The sequence below is a fragment of the Danio aesculapii genome, chromosome 2, assembly GCF_903798145.1.
Source record: "Danio aesculapii chromosome 2, fDanAes4.1, whole genome shotgun sequence".
Lineage (NCBI taxonomy): Eukaryota > Metazoa > Chordata > Actinopteri > Cypriniformes > Danionidae > Danio > Danio aesculapii.
The window spans coordinates 53,805,342-53,818,639 of NC_079436.1; the positions used below are offsets into that span (position 1 = coordinate 53,805,342).

At 35.0% G+C, this 13,298-nt stretch overlaps 1 protein-coding gene across 1 annotated transcript in view; it reads right to left on the reverse strand.

Moving 5' to 3' along the window:
• LOC130237459 (glial cell line-derived neurotrophic factor) overlaps nt 1-13,298 on the reverse strand; it is a 63,265-nt gene that overhangs the window by 25,139 nt on the left and 24,828 nt on the right. The window lies entirely within an intron of this gene.

The window sequence follows — 13,298 nt, forward strand, 5'->3', positions numbered from 1 at the left end:
CGGGGAGAAGCATCTCATTTGCATTTAAAGCCACAGGCAACAAAAACAGCTACAATGTACTCAGACACCAAAATAAGCAGATTCTGGAGGCTATAATAAATGATCTGATGGGTATTTTGAGGTGAAACTTTACACACACACATTCTGGAGGCTTATCTTACATCTTGTAAAAGGGGTAAAATAGGTGCCGTTTAATGTTGTGCTTGAATTGGTTGCATCGCTGTCAGTCATGTGACCCAAAAACAAAGGCACTTGCAAGTAAACTCAGCACAGTGAATCTGAAGTATTATTTTTATGCTTCTTTTCAGAGCTTGGCAGTATAAATCATACAGCTCCTTCACAATGTTTCCATTCTGCATTACAGAAAGAGTCACAATGACAGCGAATGCTCAATTTAAGTGACGATTTGTGTACTTTCAAGGACTTTGTCTTTTGTATGTTGTGCATACTTGGCACACAGCGTTTTTAATAACCTTTAAGTCTACTATAAAGGCTTACTGTCTGGGTTGAATGCTCCGAGATCCTCTTGTTTGTACAGTATGAATGAGTTTGACTCTTTCAGGTCATGATCTTTTATCCGTATTGTCTGTTTTCCCCATCTTTATGAAGGCGTGTCCTTCAGAACATCTGCCAGGGTGGAGACCCCACAATCTTTGAACACAACAAGCCCAAACAATCAGACTCCTGATTCCTGAGGGCAAAATCTCTGTTTGATGAGTGGATCCATTCAATGCTAGGGAATTAAAACCTGTAAACAAACCTCATCAGGTTGAGTTGGAATCCTTGTTATGTTGTTGCATTTTTTTTTTGTTTCTAATAAAACGTGAATTACTCTAATGTTATTATTTCTGCCACAATATGTAATGTTTTATTTTTGAAAATGACCTTTCATGCAGTGTGTTACAATACTGCTTAGTGGAAATGCCACATTAGAGCTACAGTTCAATAATACAATTATTATTAGCCGGTAAGAGAAACATATGAAATACGCAGAGCAGGAGCATGAGGATTGAGAAACAATGCAGTACGCTACTAAAATGCTAGAGCTAGACTCAATGCTAAATGCTCATTGGTTTACAGAGAATTGTCACTTGTGCGTGCAACAAACCAAGGAAACGACAACATGGAAAGCACTATTTTAAATTTTTTTACGAAGCCGAAACATGACACTGTAATAATATATTGATAATACATACAATGCCACATGACAAGAAACAAAACCGGATGTGTGTCCTCCATTGTTGTTTACATAAAGCATCTAAGATGTGGAAAATGCACCAAACACATCCTCTTTCCTGCACTTGCTATGCATCTACACTACCTGACAAAAGTCTTGTCGCCTATCCAAGTTTTAGGAACAACAAATAATAACTTGCCTTCTAGTTAATTATTTGGTATCAGAAGTGGCTTATATGAAAGACAAATGCCTCTAGATTATGCCAAAATAAAATATGATCATGCCTTGATTTTTAATTATTTAATTAGGACAGTAAGGTCTGACTTTGCTTAGACAAAAGTCTTGTCGCTGAACAAAAATAATGTCCAGTATAAAATATAAAGTCAAGCTGCAGTGGAAACCGAATGAATATTGTGTCTGACTCCATCATGAGCTTTTATCCATACATCTCTGCAATGACTCAAATCACTTATTAATAAAGTCATCTGGAATGGCACTCTGCAGATCTCTCACACGCCCCCATACTGAATGTAACTCCAAACCATGATTTTTCCTTCACCAAACTTGACTGATTTCTGTGGGAATCTTGGGTCCATGCGGGTCTTCTGCAGTATTTGTGATGATTGGAATGCAGTTCAACAGATGATTCATAGAAAAAAATCTACCTTCTGCCACTTTTCCAAATGATCAACTAGAAGTCAAGTTATTATTTGTTACTCTTATAACTGGGATTGACGACAAGACTTTGTCATGTAGTTTACCTTTGAAATAATGCATCAAATTGCTGACATGAATTCATCAACATGAATGCAAATAACTTATTACAGGCATGGCAATTTTTCCAGTGTTTCTGTTCATACACTGTGTAATATCTTGAACAATTGATGAGCTGTAATCCAGTAGTTTCTGTATAATGGGTGTTCCCTTTCCAACATGTGCTGTAGCAGTATTGATATTGAGTATTGCGATTAATAATATCTGCGAAATATCATTTGGACAGAAGAGTGTTTTTTTTTAAATTTGATGATTTCATTTTTATTGGCTAATGATTTTATTGGTCATGTATGTATAATGATCATACATAAAGAAACCGGTAATATATGTCTTTGTTTTTATTTATATATATATATATATATATATATATATATATATATATATATATATATATATATATATATATATATATATATATATATATATATATATATATAAAATATATAAAATATATATATATATATATAATATTATTATCTCAGTTTGCGTCTATGTACATGTCATACTGATTTCCTTTGCTTTGCATGAAACATAACACAAATGATGCATGAATTAATTAAAGACAATCGTAAATGAAGGATGCACGGTTGTGTGCCGGCCAGAATGTTGTTTGTGGGCATTTTCAAACCCCTAAACATGACGCGGCACAAAACGAAAAGTTATTGGTTGGTTAACCTGTCAGACAAATAGCATTGTGGGCGGTCCTTGACCGTTCAAAGCTCTGGCTAAACGTGAATACATTTGTATACACAATCATGCAACACAATGAAAAAATAAAACACATGTAAAATATCACCCCTATCTGAGATACTTGTATTGCATATGATGTTTTTATTGTACTTTTTATTAAATTTATTTTATTTTAATTCATCTTTTTTATTAAAAAATATTTTTGTATAATTTTAATTAATTAATTTTTGTATGTATGTATGTATTTATTTATTTATTATTATTATTATTATTATTATTATTATTATTATTATTATTATTATTATTATTATTATTGTGATGTTGATCATTGTTCACAGTGGATTGGCATCATACAAAGCAGGGATTTGGAAACATGTTTTGATAAGTGACTTGTTTGGGAGTCCTTTTTGACCGGCTTATAAAGTCAAACCTGTAATTATTCAAACCACTGGTGGATTCTGACTTGTTTAAAGGTAAATAAAAGCTAAGAAATATATATTTTTCCCACAATGATGCCTCTTGTACATCATCTTATTATCTTTTGGTGGAAGCCTGCGTCATTTCTGGCCCAAAAAAACTTGCTTGTTGAATAAAAGTAACTAAAAGTCAGAGTTTACCAGGGGTGTGAATAATTCGGGCTATACAAGGACCCCCAAAACCCAAATATGGTATTTTCATAATCTATAATAGAAGCACTGTAATAACTCCAGCCAGCGTGTGTTGTGGTTTTGTGGAAATGTGCTTTCTTTCTTTGTTTCATGCCGGTCTGCTGGTAGAAAGTTTCCATCCAGATCTGTGTGTTGTCTTGTGTTTACTCAGCTACACACTGGTCGATGGAGCATATATTTAAGCCTGCATGTGTGTACATATTTTCGTTTCACGCTCTCAAAAGGCCGCATTCTTGTCCTGCCGAGGAATCCCTTTCAAACGCTGTTGTTTTTGCAGTTGAACATCCTGATTGAAAAGTCTTATTGTTTTTTTTCTGTGCTATCACTATGGTTGCTCTTGGGAAAACTCTTCTCCAGATGAGGAAATGAGTAACATTTTTTTAAGGACATATCCAGACTGTATGTTCTGGAAGTGTTTTGCCAGATTGAATGTATGTACGGTGGTCTTACTGGGTCACTGTGGGTCCAGCTGCCAAGTCAGGATGGTCTGAATTGTTGCAGCTGTTTTATTATTGAGCACAAATATTTGAGTAATGCATGCTGGAATAACTGATTTTTATTCTTTTAATTGCTACTACATTTCACAAGTAACATGTTGAAATAAACATCGAAATATTTAGGAAAATCTAAAAAATGTAGTTAATTTGCAAATATAAAATGGGGTGTGTGATATTTACTATTTAGGATCATGTAATTTTTGCAGTTTTTATGTGTGAACTGGCATATTACTCACTATATTACATTCATTATATTTTTACTAAGGCAGATATTGAATATTAAATGCATGTTTGAATCAGTCATGGAAAAAAAAAGTTAATTTTTTTTAAAGGATTATGTTTTGGAGTACAAACATGATTATATAGATTTATAAAATTGCTATAAAAACTGCATTTTAAATGTTAAAGGAGCAGTAGGTGATCTGCCAAAATGCTAACCGGTTAGCATTTTATCTTTGGACGGCAGGGGAGGTACTGTTTCAAAGCCACGCCTCCTGAAATCACGAACACGCGCACCGTGACATGACAGCAGACAACCCACTAGTTCGTCATTCGCCAGTTAGAAATGTAGTAGTGGTTATTGCAGTGCTTATACTAAGCCATACTTGCTGTTTTAGAGTGAATATTCACAGTAGCATGGTAAACAGTACAGGGAGCGTGTCACAGGTGTCATCAAAAATGAACCAATGTGAATATAAAGGCAACTTCTGCTCAGTAAAGCAGGCTAGGCGGAATAGAGCTGTTAACTGCTGTTTTGTTGTTAAACTAAATAAAAATGAAACCGAAAATAGTCGCATCAATCTTTCACCAGATTTCAGTGGCTGAACAACACTTCTGTGCATATAACCCATTTGTAACAACACAATCTACATCAGCTTTGGGGGACTAAAATAGTTTAAGACAGAACATTACCTGTCTGACAGAAATACTTCAGCCATGGTGTCGTCCTTCCTCCAGCATGCAAAAGTAACTCTAATATTGATTCAGGATTTTAAAAAGTTTCAATTCAGCATTTGATTTTACTGTGACTGTCTCGTATGCACGTGCTAATGGTGGATATGCATAAAAAGAGATGCGCTGAAGCCCAAATCTACATTTGTTGACAGACAGTTTGGACTGCTTATCGGAATTATGGGAGATGTCGGCCCGACAATATTTAATGGGATTAACATTTTTTAGTTTTACGCCCAGAATATAAAAATACATATAAATACATTTAGATCATTTACTTTAATCATTACTATTGGACTGTGAAGAGACAACCAGCACAACAACTAATGTTTCTGAAAACAATCCCCTACTGCACCTTTAATGTTTTGCATAAATATTACATTGAAAAACATAATATTTATTATTGTTAATATTAATACTATGCATAATATTTTACTATTACACTAATGTAACAACTAATGGGGTTTACTATTGTAACAAAGGAGTTGGGGTTCAAGAGTTGAGGGTCCAAACGCAGTTCATTAATAACTTAGTCAGACAGGCAATGGTCAAACAGGAACAAACAGTAGGGATGGCTGAAGTGAAACTGACATTCTAACACCGTGTCGAGATCCTGAAGCGCAAGTGTTTTGAAACACTGCACTGAAGCATGATCCCAAACTCCTTGGTCAGGTGACTAAAGTGATCCGAGATACCCAGTGATTAAAAACACCAGGTCACGTGACTAAAGCGATTTAAGGCATTGGCGAATCTGCGTTTGACTGACAGGGTTGGGAAAAAAAATCTCTATCTCATGTAGCCTAGTGGACTAACTGTACTGCAAATAGCCCACGTTTGAATCCAGACTGGAAGAAATACTCTAAAATATTATTAAAATACATTATTAAAATACCTCAAATCATAATTTCAAACAAGACATCTTTATTCACAAAGTGTTATTTGGACACATTCGGATGTCAGACCAATGTTAAAACAAAACCTGTTACAAGAACAGAGCATGTAAAAACTAACATCTATAGCTGCATCACCCTGAATTTGAACCCATTGTCTATGCAACTCTCACCGCTTCACTAAATCACATGAAACCTCAACTGTTTCTTTGCTGAAGCTATTGCAGAGCAATAGATAAAAAATGACCTCTAGGTGTCACTGTAGAGACGAGTTTCGAAACGTTTCGAAGCTTTGTCACATTTGCTTTGACTATTTCAGTGTTTCATGAAGCCTCGCTCTGCCTACCACTAACAAACATGAGTAGCATGAGGTTATTCCAAAATACAAAGTCAAAAACAGGAAAATGGTCAGGACAAACGGCAAAACAATGAACAAAGCAAAGATCAAAAACCATGGAAGTACAAGTCAGGTAGAAATAGATTGTTTGCAATCAGGGGAAGAATTGGTGTGTGTGTGAGGTACATGATGGGATTTGTAGTTCTCCAGTGATCTCCAACTGCTAGATCTATGCTGATTGTGACAACTATATTTTTTATAGCATTATTTGAGTGTAGGGCTGCACGATTAATCAAAAAAAGATCGTGATCTCGATTCGACCCCACCCCCCCCCCCCCCCCCACACGATCTTAATTCAGCATCTCTACTATTCAGCCAATTATATTTTTAAGTTCAGGAGTAGCATACAGGTAGTCGCACAAGTCTTCACGTTTTTTTGTATACGTTGCTCAACAATGTGAACACCTCCAAATGCTGTATTTATAAGGTATAATTCACCCACAAATGTCATTTAGCTTAATGTAATGACATTTTCACGGCCGCAAAATCACACGTGAGCTGTTTGTTTACTACCAAGAGGACGTGCGCGTGCCCGCGAATGATGTACACTTTTGTGAACAAAACCTGCATAGGCTGTGAATAACAGCTTATAAAGTTGTAAAGAACATTCAGTTTGTTGCACAGAGTGATCTTTAGTGAGGTGCGCAGGAAGTATGATTTGCATGTACAGTTGAAGTCAGAATTATTAGCCCAATTTTATTTATTTCCCCAATTTCTGTTTAATGGGGAGAAGATTTTTTTCAACACATTTCTAAACATACTAGTTTTAATAACTCATTTCTAATAACTGATTTATTGTATCTTTGCCATGATGACAGTAAACAATATTTGACTAGATATTTTTCAAGACACTTCTATACAGCTTAAAGTGACATTTAAAGGCTTAACTAGGTTAATTAGGTTAACTAGGAAGGTTAGGGTAATAAGTTATTGTTAAGTGATGTTTTGTTCTGTAGACTGTCTGAAAAAAATATGGCTTAAAGGGGCTAATAATTTTGACCTTAAAATGTTTTTTTAAATTAAAACTGCTTTTATTCTAGCCGAAATAAAACAAATAAGTCTTTTTCCAGAAGAAAAAATATTATCAGACATACTGTGAAAATTTCCTTGCCCTGTTAAACATCATTTGGGAAATATTTAAAAAAGAAAAAAAAAATTAAAAGGGGGGCTAATAATTCTGACTTCAATTTTTATTTATTTTTTTCTCAAAGTGACGGCAGCCATGACATGAGCCGCACTCGGCAGTGAAGAGAAACCAAAACCATGCACATCATTTACATGATCATATCACATTGTAAAGTTATGATTATGACAAGCATTTGAAATGTTTTTTTCTTTCATAGCGCTAACAAAGTGTTGTGGGTGAGAATAAATGTTTTACAGTGTCAGTATAACTACTGTAGCCTATAAAGTGCTGAATATAATGCAAGAGGGAATCTGATAATGACAAATGTGTAATAATGTTGTCAATGACAAATGCCAAGCACATGTCTCAAACAGAATTATGAATAGTTGAATAGTTATGAATAGTTGTATTCTGATGTAATCACTTTACGGTGCATTAATGACCAGGACAGATTTGAAGTCTAGTCAAGTCCACCATAGCATTTTAATCAGCAGTAGACCTACACATAGGCCTAATATTATTGTTGTTTTACCATATGTTTGAGAAATAGCAATAATAAAAGCCTACTCATATTAACCTTTATTTTACATCTAAAGAATCTTAAGAAAATCGTGATCTTGATATTAGGCAAAGAAAATTGTGATTGTCATTTTAGCCAGAATCGTGCAGCCCTTTTTGAGTGTTTTTTTTGTTTTGTTTGTTTTTGTTTTTGTTTGTTTGTCAGACATTCTGAGTGAATCTTTTAAATGGGTGATTTGATGAATCAATTATTAAATGCAGAAAGCTGTCATGACAGGCTTAAACCAGCCAGTGCACCACATACAACATACTCTACAGAATATTAATTATCAGAAAAACAAAATTTTGTTTATCATAGAGCCATGCTTTTTAAACTATTCCTTTTACTGTACATTCATCTTCAAATCAAATGAAAGGTATAATTATGTAATTGTGCTCCGTGTGAAAGGTATAATTTTGCAAATATGCATGTAAATATGGTATTGTTGAAATATGGTGATGTTAAAATATGTTGTAAGATGAAACTTTAGCAACACGAGTAGTCTAATAGAATGTATAGAAATAAATAATGTAAAGCTTATTTTAAATGCTTTTAATCTTTTAAACAATGATTTATGTTTATTTAATCACGGTGTAGTGGTAATTAATTAATTTGGTAATTATGAGAGTCTATTGAAGAATTATTGACAGTACTTGAAGCTGTTAAGTGCATTATAGATTAATTATGATGATCTGGATTTAGTAGGGATATATTGGCAATTGTCCAAAACAAAGTCAGGGCAAGAAATCTTAATTTTGCTAATAACATGGGCGACATTAGAATAATAATTATTTATTTTAATTGAATTTATTTAAAATATATATTTTATTGTTTTTATTTTAATGTATATCCTTTTGTCTCTTATTTTATTTTTAATGGACATGCTTTTTGTTATTGTTCTTATTTTTTATTTTATTTTATTTTATTAAATTTTATTTTGACACGCTTTTATGATGCTGTTCTTAATGTCTCTCCATAGCCAAAGAGCTCCATGTCTGCCTAAACAAGGGAAAACATAAGCTATTATCATCATTTAATAGTAAAATTAATGTCTTTTTTTTAATAAATCTGGAATTCATTATCAATTTCTCATGCTGTTGGAAAGCTCTTGTCTCTTTATCTCGTTCGTTGTGTGTGTTTTGGACCCAACATCATCACTCGAACAAATGCAGATCTGGCAACCCATTGTACATTTCCAAAAGACCATAATAAATAAGATGATCATTATTTAAACCAGTGTCATGAAAACATGCGCAAGTCATATTTCTGCTCAAACTCTTATAAAAACAGTGTCAAAAAAATTGTAACGATCCTCAAAATAGCCTTAATTTTTTTCTAGCGAAATCTAATTTGTTTTTCTTTTGATTTTGGGCTTAAGCATGACTTCATAAGAGTGTGAAAATCATGAAATCCAGGCAGAGAAAACATGTTGGGATCCACTGCTGTACCAATAAACCCTTCTCCGATTCATACGCTAACGGTTATTCGCCTTTCTGTGCAAATAATCAGGCAGCAATTAGAGTTTTCAGAGATGAACGCTTGATTGATTGCCCTGTTGAAGTGAATCGTTACCATCAGTGGCTTTTTTGCTAATTAGCTTTATTTACACAGACTGTTAGGAATAATTTTGAGCCGCGCTTCATGCTGATTATTGAGTCGGACTTGTTTGATGAATGATGTTATGATGTCATTGTTGTATATTAAATGTAAACGTCATCCTCTATTTTAAACAGCTGTGGATTGATTGAGAGTAAAGTATTAGTGATGTAATATAGCCGATTTCAGAGACTCCTGTAGTTGTGCTTGAAAATTTGCATAAGTTTAAATTATTGGTGAAGCAAATTGTTAAAACAGTGGGGGTGTTTAGATTATGGGCTAAATTAAATCTGCCTAAACAAATAGACTATACTGCAGGGTTATAATTAACTTCAAACCGTTTTTGTTCGTTGAAATATGTTAACAGGAATTAAAAAAGCCGATAGGACGTATTTTACTTGTGCTTTTTTATTTTAATATTTATTGAGGAAATATTTCTTATTTTAATTTACAGCAGTTTAACTTGATGTTCCATAATAATTCAAGTCTATTTTTTTATCCTCCAAAAATTTCACATTTAAAAAAAATAACTAATTACAGTTAATTGAACTGAAATAAGGGACGGCGCGGTGGTGCAGTGGGTAGCTGGGTCATTTGCATTTCTGTATGGAGTTTGCATGGGCATTCGGTGTGTAGAACGTATGCTGGATAGGTTGGCGGTTCATTCTGCTGTGGAGACCCCTGAATAATAAAGCGACTAAGCCGAAAAGAAAATGAATAAATGAATGAACAAGGGCTGTGCGATGAATCTCAATTTGAAACGTTGCGATTAGCTAATTGCAAGGGGCTGTAATATGAAATATATTTGTATTATTTAATTTCCCCTGCTCAGAGCAAGTGAGATAGTCCTCTGCTCTGTGTGATAGTCTTACTAGCAATTGAGTGAGCACAATTGAGTAAGTGTCTTGCTGAAAAGTCAACTGAAAGTATTACCAGTGATACTCAATCTTGTAGAAAGCAACAGTAAGTACAATTTCAGAGTTGTTTTAGCCATGTTAGTTTGCTGAGTGTTCTGTATTTTTATAATTATCACCATCTCCCTAATTTGTTCAACTTGTTTACAGAAAGGTAAGGTCATTTTATTTGTGTTTACTATAGAGAAAAATGAGTGTTTCATTTCTGAATATTTATTAAATGTTTAAGTAAGTTAATATCTTTTCAGTTCCTTTTTAGCTAACAATCGCTGCATTTTAGCAGTGAGAAGCTATGGTGCAGATTAGAGGTGTGAACCTACACTGGTCTCATGGTTCGGTTACGATTATCATGCCATCGATTCGGTTCAATTCGATATCACGGTGCATTGACGATGCTTTCCATACACAGTTTTATATTTTACTTCACGGGCGCAGTTTACCGATGAGTGACACTGATAAACAGCAGCGGTGCAGTGTTGCCAGATTGGGCAGTTTTGGATTGGCATTTCGGCGGGTTTCGGATAGTTTTTGGGCTGGAATCAGTCAGCTACATCTGGCAACACTGCAGCGGCGATCACTGCTGATGCAGCGGTGGAGAAAACTCACACGCTCGTGTCTCGTATCCAGAAGTATCACTGTAACAGCCGAGAGAAGAGGAAAGTCACGCAGCCGGTCAAATGGGCCACAGTGAGAGAGAGAGAGAGAGAGAGAGATTCATTTTCGCAATCGCAGTGAAATAGGCGATTCTGCTGTAAGTGTCAGTGAAAGACTGTCCAGCAAATGCACACGCGGTGAAATTGTGCACAGTTTCTCTGTTTTTAAGTAGTTGTGGTATTGTAAACACTTGCGCTCACCTCCCTCGCCTTAGTAAGCTATGGTGAAATGGCACATATGAGATAAATGACGTCAGTACACAATAACTGATTCTGATTATTACTGAACCGATACCGAATTGTCCGTGCACCGAACAAACAATTCATTTTGACACCCCTAATACTGATTATTGAGCTGACGTTTGACTACAAAATTAAATCACAAATCAAATCAAAATCGCAATATCTGTCAAAAAAAAAAATCGCAATTAGATATTTTCCCCAAATCGCTCAGTCCTAGAATGAACTGAAATACAAAAACTTAAGCTGAAAAACAAAAACAATTCCTAGTTCTACATTCAAGAAATGACTTTTGTTACTTGTTCATACTATTTGTTTAAAATGAGGTGAAACAAAACCATTCGGAAGGTTTTTTTTTAATAAATTTTTTTACATTTTTATAATATTTTCAACCGATAACTGGTTTCAACTGATAAACTCACTGGTTCGAGCCCCGGCTGGGTCAGTAGGCATTTCTGTGTGGAGTTTGCATGTTCCCCCTGTGCTGGTGTGGGTTTCCCCCACAGTCCAAACACATGCGCTATTGGTGAAATGGAGATGCTAAATTGGTCCTATAGTGTATGAGTTAAAATAAATAAATAAATAAAATAAAAAATTATGATCAACCCAACATTTTTTAAAGATCACAAGTTGTTTTTCTCCTTTCTAGCAGATGACTTTTCTGCAAACTCCTTAATCACCTTTACACTATGTACATTAATATCGGTGTCGCAAATTGAAAGAATAGCTATTTTTCTATCCGGGGTTGTGAGACTTACGAGAAACTGGAATATTGCATGAAAGATTTGGGAATAAAGAGGTAGGAGAAGCTACTGTGGGCTTTTTTTTCTTTATTAAATGAGTTATGCAATAAATGCATTGTGGTGGCTTTGAGGCATGAGACACTGTTTTGGATATGCACAAGACAGTTCTGGTGGTCATAATAATAGAATAATAATGATTCTGAACCGCTGTGATGATGGATTTTGACTAAGGCATTTTACAATGAGCAAAACAACACTTCATTCATTCATTCATTCATTCATTCATTCATTTTCTTTTCAGCTTAGTCCCTTTATTAATCTGGGGTCGCCACAGTGGAATGAACTGCCAACTTATCCAGCATATGTTTTACACAGTGCACGCCCTTCTAGCCGAAACCCATCACTGGGAAGCATCCATACACACTCATTCAGACACTATGGTCAATTTTAGCATACACAATTCACCTGTACCACATGTTTTTGGACTTGTGGGGGAAACTAGAGCACCCGGAGGAAACCCACACCAACAGAAGGAGAACTCGCAAACTCCACACTGAAATGCCAACTGACCCAGCCGAGGCTCGAACCAGCGATCTTCTTGCTGTGAGGTGAACGTGCTACTCACTGTGCCAACGTGACGCCCAAAACAACACTTAAGTTTTACAATGTGCTGGAAATGTTCATTTGTTCATTAATGTTTCCCATCATGCACATTTCTATTAATCTACTGTAAATCACATGACTATGATACACGCTCGAATTTATTCGCTACAAGGGTGTCCATCGTAGTTTATATACATTTTTAAATATGAAAATAAAAGTTGATCCTACTCAGTTGTGCGTTTCTACATTTTAATGTTTCCATTAAGCATTTTTATGAAGCGATTATTCCAAAATGTGCATGAAAATAGGTGGAGAGAAAAACAGTGACTGGCATCAAATATCAGCCGTGATCTCTGACTGACAAATGGTGTTTTTGCTGGAATAACTGTACCCTGTCATTCTCGAATCAATCTGATAATATCAGTGTTCTGCAAAGCCATAATTTCTCAGATTTTATCACACACGCATGCTTCTCAGAAACTGTGAAATGTGACAAGCCAACATGCGTTTTCCTGCTAAACAATCTGTCTTTGCCAACTATTTAGATAAGATTCGAGGTGACTGATGTTGTGGCGGATGAAAAGAAACAGATTCGCTCTCTTCCAGAGAAAATATTTGTTTTGTTTTCTCCCAAAAGCCCCTTCTGGCATGTGAACGCATTTCCTATTGAAATCAACAGCGCGTACTGAGGGTAGCCACAAATTTAATCTTTGACAGGAGTGAAAAAAATGAGTACAGTGTGTTCAGTGGATTATACTGTTGTTTAACAACAAACTGACTGTCCAGATGACAAAGCATCTTTACATGAACAACTTTTGAT